This window comes from Protopterus annectens, chromosome 1.part1, assembly GCF_019279795.1.
Source record: "Protopterus annectens isolate FY-2018-M chromosome 1.part1, PAN1.0, whole genome shotgun sequence".
NCBI lineage: Eukaryota > Metazoa > Chordata > Ceratodontiformes > Protopteridae > Protopterus > Protopterus annectens.
In genome coordinates, this window is record NC_056726.1 from 860,246,796 (window position 1) to 860,261,228 (window position 14,433).

A 14,433-nucleotide genomic window follows, 5' to 3' on the forward strand; every position below is an offset into this window, starting at 1 on the left:
GCTGAAAATAACAAAGCAACAGAAACGGACAACCAAATTCTTTCCCTAGGAAAAAATTCGGTTTTCTATTGCTTCGATATTTCCAGCTTTCACTGAATAGGGTTCGATATTAGAACATTCGATGTTTTGAAACTTTGATGTTCTAATATAGACCCAATTCCATGATATGTAGGAAGGCTGGACAGTCACCATTCTGTCCCATTGTTTAACCTATTCTATCAAACCAAATCCAGATTCAGTAGATTACATGCTATGTAGGAAGGCTGGACATTCACCATTCCGTCCCATTGTTTAACCCATTCTATCAAACCAAATCCATATTCAGTAGATTTCATGATATGTAGGAAGGCTGGACAGTCACCATTCTGTTCCATTGTTTAACCCATTCTATCAAACCAAATCAAGATTCAGTACATTACATGATATGTAGGAAACCTGAACAGTCACCATTCTGTCCCATTGTTTAACCCATTCTATCAAACCAAATCCAGATTCAGTAGATTTTATGATATGTAGGAAGGCTGGACAGTCACCATTCTGTCCCATTGTTTAACCTATTCTATCAAACCAAATCCAGATTCAGTAGATTATATGCTATGTAGGAAGGCTGGACAGTCACCATTCTGTCCCATTGTTTAACCCATTCTATGAAACCAAATCCATATTCAGTAGATTTCATGATATGTAAGAAGGCTGGACAGTCACCATTCTGTCCCATTGTTTAACCCATTCTATCAAACCAAATCAAGATTCAGTAGATTGCATGATATGTAGGAAACCTGGACAGTCACCATTATGTCCCATTGTTTAACCCATTCTATCAAACCAAATCCAGATTCAGTAGATTACATGATATGTAGGAAACCTGGACAATCAGGGCATGATTCTATGACTACTACTTAGCAACTGCTTTAACAAAACAACTCCTCCTGAGTCATACAAAATCAAACTGCATGTGCGTGTGTGTGTGTGTGTGTGTGTGTGTGTGTGTGTGTGTGTCTGTGTGTGTGTGTGTGTGTGTGTGTGTGTGTGTGTGTGTGTGTGTGTGTGTGTGTGAGTATGTGTGTGTGTCCCTATGCATCTGTGTCTGTGAGGACATGTTTGTATACATATGTGCAAGTCTGCATATACGTGTTTATATGTGTGTGTATACATATGTGTGCATATATGTGACTGTGTATGTGTGTGTGTGTGTGTGTGTGTGTGTGTGTGTGTGTGTGTGTGTGTGTGTGTGTGTGTGTGTGTGCATGTGTGTGTGTGTGTGTGTGTGTGTGTGTGTGTGTGTGTGTGTGTGTGTGTGTGTGTGTGTGTGTGTGTGTGAAAGAGAGAGAGAGAGAGAGAGAGAGAGAGAGAGAGATAGGGTATATTCATGTGTGAAAAGTCATTAAATTAAATATACATGATAATTCCAGAAGCTGAATTACAGTAACGCACAGGTGCAATTCTGCAACTCTGTTTAATGTGAATTAATCATTCAGTAGCTGAACAATTAAGATGGTTACACACGTGCCGTGTAAACTTGAATGTAGTAAAAGCATATCCTTGTTTGCAAAAAAGTATACATGAACAATGTTTGTTCTAGTGGTAGTCCTGAAGGACTATCCATCTTCACTAAACCAAACAAGACTGTTTGGTTTGACATCCAGAATGTGATATTTATTTTTTTACCAGCCCCTGCCCCAATCTCATTTTTTATGCTCAATGCCTTTTCTTCATCCTGACTAGACACCATTTTAATTCATCCTGCCACCCACAACCTACTATCTATCCTCCAGTCAGAAGCATATTCTTCTCTCATTACCACCCCCAAGTAAATCAACTTTTTATGCATTCAGTCATGCCACAGGTATGCTCATGTTTGCACTTCTTTCTGATTGGTCATCATTAGTCTGGACTTTAATGCCTTCAAATTCTCAAATTACTAGATCATTTTTTTCTTCTGATATTGTCTATAATTTATTTTACATTTAAATTTAAGTTGCTGACTTAATGCACACTTGTCTATGATGGTTAGAACAAGGCAAAATGAAATGATAAAAGAATTATCACTGTAAAGCATTAAAGTATAGGATGTAAAGAAGCCCAAATTGTAGATCACTGGGAATAGGTGGTAATTCTCTTAATATTTGCCACCTGACTGTATTACTCAGTAAGAATATTCAGGTTCTGCATCCATTAGCCACAGGTATAATGCAGAGGTCACTAGTGTTACTTATTTTCTTTAAACATTTGCTATGTATTGTTGTTTTTTGTTTGTTTTTATGTTTTTGTTTTTTTCTAGGCCTTTCTGTTTCTGACAGTAGTCATTGCTAAATGATGTAAGAATTATTCATTTTGAGTTTCATAACATAATACTAGAAAGTTATATTTTTGTTTATCACATTCTCTTACACTTTAATGAGAGACCATGCAGGTATTTTTATTAATTGTTCCATATAAGCAGTGTTTTTTCAGTGAAGGCAGTTTAAAATTTTTATATAGTAATTTTATTCATAGTTTTTCATATTTTACACTTCCTTTCATTGGCTTTGTCTCATATTTGATACAAAAGAGGAGCTAGCAGACTATGGCAGTTCAATATTTAATCAAATTAAATCATGTAAAAACATGAAATAGGAGCAAAAAACAAACAGACCGGTTTTGGCTATAAAAAGCACATAGCCTTCATCAGTGTAATACAAATCAATGATCCCATTGCTCCATTTTATAGTTGAAATGTTAACAAAGTTGTGGCTTATTGGTCATTCAAAAATACTCATTGAGACCAGGTGGAAATAAACCACCCAACTTAGTGATGCGTTTCTTTTCCTTAGTGTTTAATATTGTGTGCCATCCGGCTTTATTGATCCTATTGCCCATGACTCTATCAGTAACCATGAATCTAAAATATGCATTCCTATGAGTCACTGAGTGTTTCTATAGAGTATTGCTAATCTTTTTTTGTTCTGATGTCACTTCAGTGTTCTGATATTCATAGCCTTAGAGGTCTGGAGGTTTGGCCTACATAAAACGCTGAACAGGTGCATGTTGCAAGATAGATCACCCAATCTGTACCACAACTGGCAAAAAAATGGACGTCATATACATTTCCAGTATTCTTACTGGTAAACTGCTTGGATTTGATAGCCCAAGGGTAGACAGCATGGAGAGACTACTCAAACTGAAGATTCAGAAATAATTGTTAATAACAATGTGTTGAATATCTCTTCAATACCTTTGTCACAAACCCAAATACAAGTATTGAATAAAGGGTTAAACTTCATACCTAGCTTTTTTGTCTCAGGATACTTTTGCACAGGATATTATTTCCTTTTGTAGATTACTCAATTTAAGGCTACATTTTCAGTCATCTACTAATTACGGCCATGAGGATGTTTTCAAATATCATATATCCAATTTTACACCTCCTATGCATCACAATGTTCAAATGTTCCAAACTTGCATTCTCAAAGATCTACATTTTCACTCTAGGGAATTCTGAATCAAATCTAACAATCTCTCAGAGATTGAACATAAGGCCATACAGAAATTGGAAATTAATCAGGAATTGGTCATTCTGTCTGCAGACAAGGGTGGGGCGGTGGTTCATAGGTTCATAGGTTTATACTAGGCTATCTGCCCTAAGGCATTATAAGCCTAGCCCAAATTTTTGTGGCTTACGCCACCCCTTATATGAAAAAATACTGTGCCCATTAGTTTGTTGTGCCTCTGTCCAGCAGTGACACAGAGATAATTCCCGGGATAAACCTACGATCTCCCATCCACAGGTCAAGATTTCTCTTGAACAGAGCCAGCGAGGTGCTCTGCCTCACATGGACCGGGATTTTATTCCACAGCATAGGGAGTCTCTGAGTGATAAATCTATCCCTCCAGCACGTCCTATTTATATCCATGCTAAGGTTTAAGTCACTTGCTCTAGTGGTTTTGGTGGATTTGGATTTTTTGAGGTGGAGCATGTCCATTAATTCCGGGTTGGACATGGCCTTGTATGTCAGGCACATGTCACCTCTGAGCAGACAGTATGCAACTGAATAGAGCTGGAGTTTCTTCAATCTGGCAGCATATGACAGATTTTGGAGTCCCTTTATCCTTTTGGTGAGAAACTTTTGGGGTCTCTCCAATTGCTGCAGATGTCGGGTGAGATACATCCCGAATGGGGCATTGTACTCAATCATTGGTCTGATAAGTGAAGAGTACAGGGGAACAATGACCTCACTAGATCTGGATGTGAATCCCTTCATGATCAGGTGGGCAATGTAGAAGGTCTTTCTAACCACTTTAGCAACGTGAGTGTCAAAAGAAAGGCCACTGTCAACCTGGGTCCCCAGGTCCCTGATAACCTCTTCTGTGCTTAGTGGATTGCCACCTATATGGTAGCTTGGGGTTACCTTGTTTTTCCCGAAGGGTATGACTATACATTTTTTGGCGTTTAACTTCAGGCCATGGCTCTGGCACCAGCTATCTGTTTCCATGAGTCCCTTCTGAAGGATATCCATGTCCGATGCACTTTCCACTATGGCGCCCAGTTTACAGTCGTCTGCAAATTTTGTCAGCCAAAGTCCTCCTATGTTGGCCTGTACTTCTGAGAAGTAGATGCCAAACAATAGGGGGCCAAAGACCGAGCCCTGTGGGACACCACTTGTGACCGGCTTGGAGTCTGACATAGCGCCAGCAACTCTAACCCTGTGGGTTCTGTCCTTAAGCCAGTTTGCAACCCATCTTGTGACATATGGGTTTACATTTAAGCTGGTAAGTTTTTCTACAATACCCGAGTGGGGTATTGTGTCAAAGGCCTTTGCAAGGTCAAGGTAGGCTGTATGGACTGCCTTTCCCTCATCAATGGCCTTGGTGACTGTTTCGAAGAAGTCGACCAAGTTCAAAAGGCATGATCTGCCCTTGACGAAGCCAAACTGGGTCGGGTCCAATGTCTGCAAGTCCCCTATATCTTTGTTTATGAGCTCCATTATGATCCTCTCCATAGCTTTGCAGACTGGACTTGTTAAGCTTATGGGGCGGTAATTACCAGGGTCCATAGAGGCACCACCTTTGTGGAGTGGGACCACAGTTGCCGTACGCCACTCCTTGGGCACGTATCCTGTGGTAAGGCAGAGATTAAACAGCTGCCTTATGTGCAGGTTTAATTCCTCATTTAGCTCGTGTAGCACACAGCTGGGGACACCATCCAGTCCCATTGATGCTGTGTTTTTAGCTTTAGAGAGAGCAGCTTTCACCTGCGCATTTGAGATGTCTGGGAGGCTACACTCTGCTGGGATAGTTATCTCACCTTTAGGGGGGGAGAGGGGGGTGAAGTTTGCACTGAACCTGTCTGCCAGTATGTTGGCAATGTCTGTGGGTTTAGTGATTTTTGTATCATTTTGGACTAATTCTTAGCATATCTGGGAGCTTCCACCCAGGTTCCTAACATAGCTGAAAAAGGCCTTATGATTGTCCTTTGAATCCATGGCAATTTTTCTCTCAAAATTGGCCTTAGTTGATTTTATGAGTGCTCGTATTTTTTTACTAATAATGATCAGGGGTGACTTCCCTTTTATGGATTTTGTTCTATCATGTAATAGCTTTCTCCTCTTATTGTAAAGTTTGTTAATGGCTGGGGTCCACCAGACTGGACGTTTGCCCTTTGTGGAAAGAGTCTTGGTTTTATTTGGGATTGCCTGATCCATGCAGTCCTGGAGGTGTTCATAGAAGGCATTTGTAAGGGCTTCCGCAGCTTGGGTTGTGGTTTCCACTGGCTCAGGGACCTTGAAGGATACCACACCAGTCTTGAGTAGTGTGAAGTTTGCTTTAGAGAAGTTCTTCACTGTGGTCTTTTTTGTTTGGGGTGGGGGCGGGATGTGGATTTCCAGTGAGATTAGTTTATGATCAGATCTCACCAATGAGGGATATACTTCCGGTGTGGAGCATTTTGTCCCCATGTTTGTGATAATGAGATCTAGTATATTTTCTCCTCTCGTGGGAACAGTGACTAGCTGTTCCATGGCATTTGAATTTATGAACTCCAGGAACCGTTGGGCTAGAAAGTTAGGGCTTGAGTAATGTTCCCAGTCTATATTCGGGTAGTTGAAGTCACCCAATATGATGGTGTTTGGATGGTGGTTGTGATGGACTGGACACAATAATGCTAAAGCAGACAGGAAACTAAAGGATGGGCGGTATTATATATGTATGCCATTAGACCCATCCTTCAGGTTCAAGAAGCAGATTGACAAATTTTTGTTGTCTGCCAAGGAGGAGGACATTATAACTGACACCACTCTATATCATTTAACTGTGTCTGATCCTATGAGCCAGTACATTTATTTTCTTCCTAAAATACATAAGGATCTTCATCACCCACCAGGTAGGCCCATTGTCTCGGGTAGGGGCTCCATTACAGAACCTCTTTCACAATTCCTCACAAAATATTTACAACCTTTATTAAAATGGGTTCAGTCCAGAATTCAGGACACCACAGAATTCCTACAAATTATCTCGGAGATGCAGTTGGAACCGGGATGGTGGTTATGCACTCTAGATGTCTCCTCGCTATACACTGATATTCCTCATTGGGCAGGGTTAGAAGCACTTGAATATTGGCTTTACAAGTCAGAACTCTAAACACCAGGGTTTAACACCTTCTTGATCTGCCTTGCAGAACACGTTCTGACCAAAAAACGTGTTCTTTTATCAAAATAAATGCTACTGGCAGGTCCAGGGTACAGCTATGGGGGCATCTTTTGCTCCAATTTATGCTGACCTTTTCATGGCCCATTTAGAGGAACATTTGATTCACAACAATACACATAACATTTATTTAGAGGAAATTGACATCTGGAGATGATATCTTGATGACTGCTGGTTAGTATGGAGATCTGATGAAGAATATTTAATGGCGTTTGTGGGGTACTTCAATGACAACAAATGGGGCATGGCATACAGTTTACAGCTAATTATAACATCCAGAAAATCACTTTTCTGGATGTTTTGATCACCAAGAATGCTGACCATACCCTAGAAACCGAGGTCTATTGGAAATACCAACAATATAATTCTCTTCTCCATGCCTCTAGTTTTCATTCACCATCTCCAGGAACATTCCAAATTCACAGTTTCTAAGGATGAAGTGTGTATGTTCACATCTAGCCACCTATGAATATTTTAAGGAGAATCTAGTGACCAGATTCAAGGACAGGGGTTACAAAATGGGTAAGATTCTCAATTCCATCAACTGGGTATCTACATTAGATAGGAGAGATCTTTTGAGATATAAGGAGAAAGAACCAGAGAATGAATCTGTGATTCATCTGGTAACTACAAACAGTGTTCCAAAGGCATTGGAACATCTTGTTAGCAGATAGCAAGCTTTTGGGTTTTCTTCAGGACAGATGCCCTTTCTCTTTTTGAGGAGGTAGAAATTTAGGATCACACTTCAGTCACTTCAAACACAGTCCCAGGACCAAACAAGATCCTACACAAAGAACTTTGACTGTCGATCTACTCATAAGCTGTGTCCCTTGTGGACACTGTACCCATTGTGAGAGGGTTATCAAATCCAAGCAGTTTGCCAGTAAGCATACTGGAAATGAATATGACATCTGTTTTTTGCCAGTTGTGGTACCAATTGGGTAATATGTTCAGCGTTTTATGTAAGCCAAACCTCCAGACCTCTAAGGATATGAAAATCAGAACACTGAAGTGACATCAGAACCAAAAAGATTAGCAATACTCTATACACTCAGTGACACATAGGAATGCATATTTTAGATTCATGGTTACTGATAGAGTCATGGGCAATAGGACCAATAAAGCCGGATGGCACACAATATTAAACACTAAGGAAAAGAAATGGATCACTAAGTTGGGTGGTTTATTTCCACCCGGTCTCAATGAGTATTTTTGAATGATCAATAATCCACAACTTTGTTAACATGTTAAAACTATAAAATGCAGCAATGGAATCACTGATTTGTATTATACTAATGAAGGCTATGTGCTTTTTATAGCTGGAACCGGTCTGTTTTTTGCTCCTATTTCAGGTTTTTATATGATTTAATTTGATTAAATATTGAACTGCCATAGTTTGCTGGCTCCTCTTTTGTATCAATTGTATTTCAGTATTTTGGGGCTGTGCAGTTGCCGTACGTGCAGGGGCTGCTCTGTTTCATTTTCTCCCATTTTTACAAATTTTGCTCTTTATAACATGACTTTATCTCTGTATGGTTTGGTTCTGTTATAGCAAGAATTTTAAAAGCTACAACTTTGGTCCGTTACTGAAAATAATCCAAGCATATTGAAATAATGCTAAATAGCAGTTTCTTATGGTACTGTGCTGTCAATGGCAACTCTGTAAATTGCAAAAAGTGTTTTGTGTTATAATTTGCTTTTGTCAGATATTATCATCCTTCTCAACAATTAATAAAACAGGCATGCCATTGTCCTTTTTAGTGCATTACTAAACTGCAGTTCCTATGCTGTAGCAGGTATAAGTAATAAAATGAATTGTTCAAATATCACCAGATTAGCGACTGTCTTACACATAGTAACCTGCTATAATGTTTTGATCTAGACTGCAAACCTATATATATATTCTTTCTTTCATATGACTAAACATGTTTCTTAGTTACTTATCTGCTAGCTATGGATGTTACAGTATTAAGATATAATGCACTTGAATATATTTAGTACATATTTAAGAGGTAAGGCATATTTCAGTACTCAAACACGAATTTCAAGATAGTAAGATTGCATCCTTTCCATGGTGTCATGTCCCCTGTAGTTTAATCTTTGTTGCAGTGATCACAGAAAACATAGCAAATAGAATGATGGCTTGACATTAAACAAGATGTCCATTGTATGGTTTACATTTATTCATTTCTGAAACACTTGTATGATTTGCAGTCTATTTTAACTGTTTAATGAAAATAAAGGCAAACAAGTTAGGAATTGAAGTTGCTAATGTATGTAGCAAATGTGAAATTAATAATGTAGTTTGGCCAAAAGTTAGTAGTTGTGCTGAAAAAGACTTTTTTTCCCCTCTGAAACCTGGCCTTTTTTATTGTTGTAATGAAAGACTGTAACCCTGTTCTTTTTCACTTCAGGTCACACTGACTCCACAGCAATTAGTTGCGGTGATATAAAAAGGCGGAGTGTTAACACAGCAAATTTACTCACTCTATCTCTCAGACTCAACAACTCAAAAAGCTGCAGTGCTTGCAGATTTGCCTATGATATTCTCAAACAGATAGCAGCCATTGGTGCTGGGAACAATAACTGCTATATTTGGTGGAAACTTGTCCTGTCTTACACTGCAAGGCCTTAGTAAAGCATTTCTACTTGCAGAGATAAGAACATAGCTCATGAGGTTTTATTTAATGGAAAACCTTAACAGGATTTGGTGACTGCTTTGTTATGACACTTCATCTCTCTCACCCTCATCAATCTTGAATACAGATGGAACTGCATGCTACTTTGAATGAGTATTTTATTTAGCTCACTATATGTAAGCTGTTTTATATCAAGTAGACTTAAGCGGTGGGATGTGTGCTAAGTCCTGTGGTCTGTAGTCTGTGTACAACAGCAGCATTTTAAGTACTAAAAGTTAATTTGGTATGGAACTGGTTAAATACAAATTTTTAATGCAAATAATTCTTGACTCGTTTCTATAAATCTAGTAACAAATATAATACATGCCCCCAACACACATACACAGTATCTAATACAAAACCCACTGAATAACATGGAATGAACCCTTTTCTGGTCTTTGCCTACCTTACTTTTTTGTGCAATCTTTAACTCCATGGAATTTCTCTTCATTGCCTTTCATTTACTCTTCAAATTACAATGGTCTACCCACCATTCCTATAGGTTAGCTCCTTCAAAGTCACACTTTTACATACTTACTGTAAATACTCTGTGTACACTGAAAATAATTGATCTTCACTCTAACAGCATGCAGTTTATGAAATGATGTTTGGGAACAAACCAATTTATCCAGAGACATCTTCATTGTTTTGGGGCTAAGCAGAGATGATAAGAAAGGGGGTTATGGTGGGAGGATGTTAAGGCTAGGATGAAGGGGAATAAGGTTAAGAAGAGCTGTGGGCAAAGAAGGGTTAATTCAATAAGGGGAGAGTTGGGAGGAAGTGAGGTAGGAGTGGGGTGGAGATTAGAGGATTTTATGTGAATGTAGCTGGGAAAGGGATCAGATTTAGGCATGAACTTCCAGTAGTTCAAGTTTTATAGGCTAAGACAGCAAAGTTGAAATTGTTTTTGTTAGTATTACGTAAGCTGCTTTTGCAAAGTTTACTGATTTATTTTTCTTTCACGGGTGTGCATTTAGCAGTTACTAGGAATGGGATTGCTGACAATTTATCATGTTTTGGCAGTTAGCTCTAGAGGCAGTGGGTGAGACGAGGGAATTCCCAGATGATGTGCGGCAGATTGGGCTGAGGTAACCAGATGTTTGGTACAGCAGTCTTGGGCAATGTCTACAAGGAAGTTTTATGGTAGGGCTTTATATGATTTTGGTAAATTTATTGTGCAGTTGCCTGAGGAGGAGGGGGTCTGATTGGAAGAGTTGTTATTGCAACACTTGACTCAGTCTTGGATGCAAGGTAAGGCAGTCAGTGAAGGCAGATCTGGCTGCAGTCAGTATACTTGCAAGTGTGGCAGGGTTGAATGATTTTGCTAAGTCTGGAACAGTTATTCAGATGTTGAAAGGATGGGATAGAGGGGCTGGTATGGATGTGGAAAGGCAATGGCCATTGACAAGACAGGTTTTGAAAGTTTTGTTGTGCGATTTAGCTTTGGTGTATGTTGATTCAGTGGATTATACTTTGTGACATTGTTCTTATGGATGTATTATGGAGCATTTAGGGTATTAGAGTTGTTAGGATCACTAGCTTGGGGGAAAGTCATGGTATTTTCTGTGGCAGTGCATATTTGGTTGCATAGATCTAAAACAGAATAGGTAGGGATGGGCATGCGGATAGTTCTTGGGCAGGATAGGAATGATTGGTTGTGTCTGGTGGCTTGGGCTAGAAACATACTGCAGACCCATGCAGGTAGTCCTCAGGATTTGTTTTTTTCGGTCAAGAGAGGATAAGGTGATAATGATTAATCAAGTTTGTGTATGTGATGAGAAGGGCTTTTTACAGTATTGGTTTTCCTGAAGAGAGATTTTCCACTCTTCCTTTTACATGGGATGGGCCTCAGATGTAGCGAGGGAAGGCAGATCAGGTGGAGTTATCAAAAGGGTAAGTTGCTGGTCTTCAAATGCCTTCTTGTCTTACATTAGATATTTGGCTGAGCTGGCTGAATTAGTATTATTCTTTTTTTTTTTTTTTTTGCTTCTTTAGGAAAGGAGATTCTCATCCTGGGTCATTCGTACATTCATTGGGTGGCAGTTAGGCCATCTGACAATGAAATGGGTTTGTATCACTTCAAGTATTGAATCATATGACATGGAATCAGAGGCCTCAGGTGGGATCAGCTTATGGATGAGTTTGTGTTTATACAGTCATGAATGAGGCTTCCTTGAGTATTATTGGCACATCTGGCAGGTAATGATTTGAGAATAATTCCAAAGTGGCAGTTGGCATATAAGATGAAAGAAGATTTGGTTATTTTCAAGAGGCTATATCCAAGTATATCTATTGTGTGGTCTGAAATAGAGCCACAATTATTTTGAAGGAATGCTTGCAGTTTTATGCCTTTAGAGTGGTCTCCGCAGTTTGTTAATTGTAGGCTAGTGAAGCAACTGTTTACCTTGAGTATGCATGTAATACAGCATAGGGATTTTGATGACAGGGTCCCAGTTTGGTTAATAAAGGATGGATTGCACCTGAATGGGTTAAGTTTGATCTGTTTAATTTATATTTAGGCTTGTTTTTGGAGGGTTTAGTGAAAGGCCTGCAGTAGGGGAGGAGGAACAGCCTGAGACAGCCTGGTGGATGGAGAAGAGGGGTGGACTTGTCCCTCTTCTGTTCCACCTCAGGTGTTGGGTGTTTGATTCAAGGAGTTTGGAGGATGAAAGCGAGCTGTAGGATGCTGCTTTGATAAGTAAGACTAAGTAAGCAATGGTGACACTGCTTATTTGGCGGTGTGAGGGGGGATACTCTGCTTTAATGTATGCTCATGTTATGATTAATAAATTAAAATGTTTCAATAAAGTTATACTAATAGAAGTTTAATAAAAGTTCATCAAATGCCATTTTGTTATGGTGTGGTTTTATTGAAGATGATCAGGACAAATGAGATTTGGGAACAAACCAATTTATCCAGAGACATCTTCAGTGTTCTGGGGGCTATGACAAGACAAGAAAGGGGGTTAGGGTGGGTAGTACGGGGATAGGAGAGAAGGATGTTAAGGCTAGAATGAAGGGGAATGACGTTAGGTAGACATGAGGGCAAAGAAGGGTTAATTCAATGCGGGAGAGTTGGGAGGGAGGGAGGTAAGCGTGGGGTGGAGCTTAGAGGATTTTATGTGAGTGTAGCTGGGAAAAGGATCAGACTTTGGCATGAACTTGCTACCTGCCCTCCCTCTCTCTTTTGAAGATATTGTTGGGTGCTTAGGTGGAAATGAAGGGCAGTCTTGTCCCACTTCTGTTCCCCTCTGATGTTGGGTGCTTGATTCAAGGAGTTTGAGGGATGAAAGCAAGTTGTAGGACACTGCTTTTATAAGTAAGAATAAGTAAGCAGTGGTGACAATGCTGCTTATTTGGCAGGGTGAGAATGGATAAGCAGTCCTGATGAATGCTCATATTGTAATTAATAAATTAAAATGTTTCAATAAACTTATGCTAATGCAAATTTAATAAAATGTCATCAAATGCCATTTTGGTGTGGTGTGGTTTTATTGAAAGGGATTAGGGCAATGTAGCTGCATTGTTTTCCCTTCCTTTCTAAGTTACAGAATTCAGAGGAGCAGATGTTTACTTTATTGTGGGTTATCCTTTTGACAGAACCACTTTATAAATGAGTGTAGTTTATTGGGATTAAATGCATGTTAATGGTAAATGCTTCACTGACTAAACCTGAGAATTAGTGGCACAGGCAAAGCAAATGATGCATGTTTTATGACCCCACCCTTTTTCTTCTCTGTTCTAGCAGAAAGTTTATACACATATTTTAACGGCTCCAAGCTACACATAAATGACTCCTGTATGTGTACATTTGAAGAGTTTCTTTCTTGCCTCTTTTCTCCTTTGATACATGTTTCCTTCTGCTCTTTTAGAAGAGAGTCTTTCTTCTTCTTACTTGACCAGCAAAATGCAATATTTATAACAGTATAATTCAATTTATGTAATACAGAAATCCTTGCTTATTTTCCACACTTTAACAACTGTAAGTGATACACTTTGACTAAAGCAGTAGCTAGAATAATGCAACCTCTGGAACCAAAAGTGACTTAATGTTTGCAAGTAACATTTCAAGCTAACATTAAAGTAACATAATATTCTCTATGACCTTATTCACTGCACATTAACTCACTTGATTGACATGACCCATTCAAAGATGGAGTGGCACATTGCCCTATGTAACAGAAGCAAATAGTGAGGCCATATGACTGTTAAGCATAATGGTGATACCCAGGGCCCTTTCAAGCTTAGCCAAGTTCAACCCATGTTGCCAAGGGTGTCTGGTTCAAGCAGACACTAAAATCAGCACCTATTGCCCGTGTCCAGTATGGACAGAGATGGAACCCCTGGAGTGAATTTCCAGTTACCCATCCAATCTTTCAAATTACGCTTAAATAGGGCCAATGAGGGGCTTTGTTTAATATGAATAGGAAACTTGTTCCAAAGTTGGGACAACCTCTATGAGACAAATCTGTCTCTCCACCAAGTTCTGTTGATGTCATATACCAGGTTAAAGTCCTTTGAACAAGTGGCTTTCGGCAATAATCCTGCTTATTCTCATTATAAGGCTGCCTGACTGGAAACAGTTCCATGACTATAGGAGGACAGGAACCTAACTCAAGGTACATTTGAACTCCCAAGCAGAGGTGGTCTTTAACCATCCAATCCTCAACATGGCCCACCTCATAAGTAAGGATATCTTATCCAGGGACATGGAGGTCATAACATCCCTATATTCTTCCCTTATAAGGCCCATTATTGAATACAATGCCCCATTTGGCATGTATTTCGCAAAGAACATGTAACAGCTAGAGAGTCCACAGAGGTTCCTCACTAGGAGAATCCAGAGCCTCAAAAACTACCATACACAGATAGGCTAAAAACCCTATCCTTCTACTCTGTTTCAAGCAGACTCCTCAGAGGTGACCTCTGTCTAGCATACAAGAAGATCTCGGACCTGCCTTGATGGGACTGCTGCATATCTGCAAGTCAAGCTCCACTCGAGTAACCCACACACATGGCCTCAACCTGCTCTGTGACATCAATAGGAATTGTTGGTGGGATAGAGTTGTGTCTC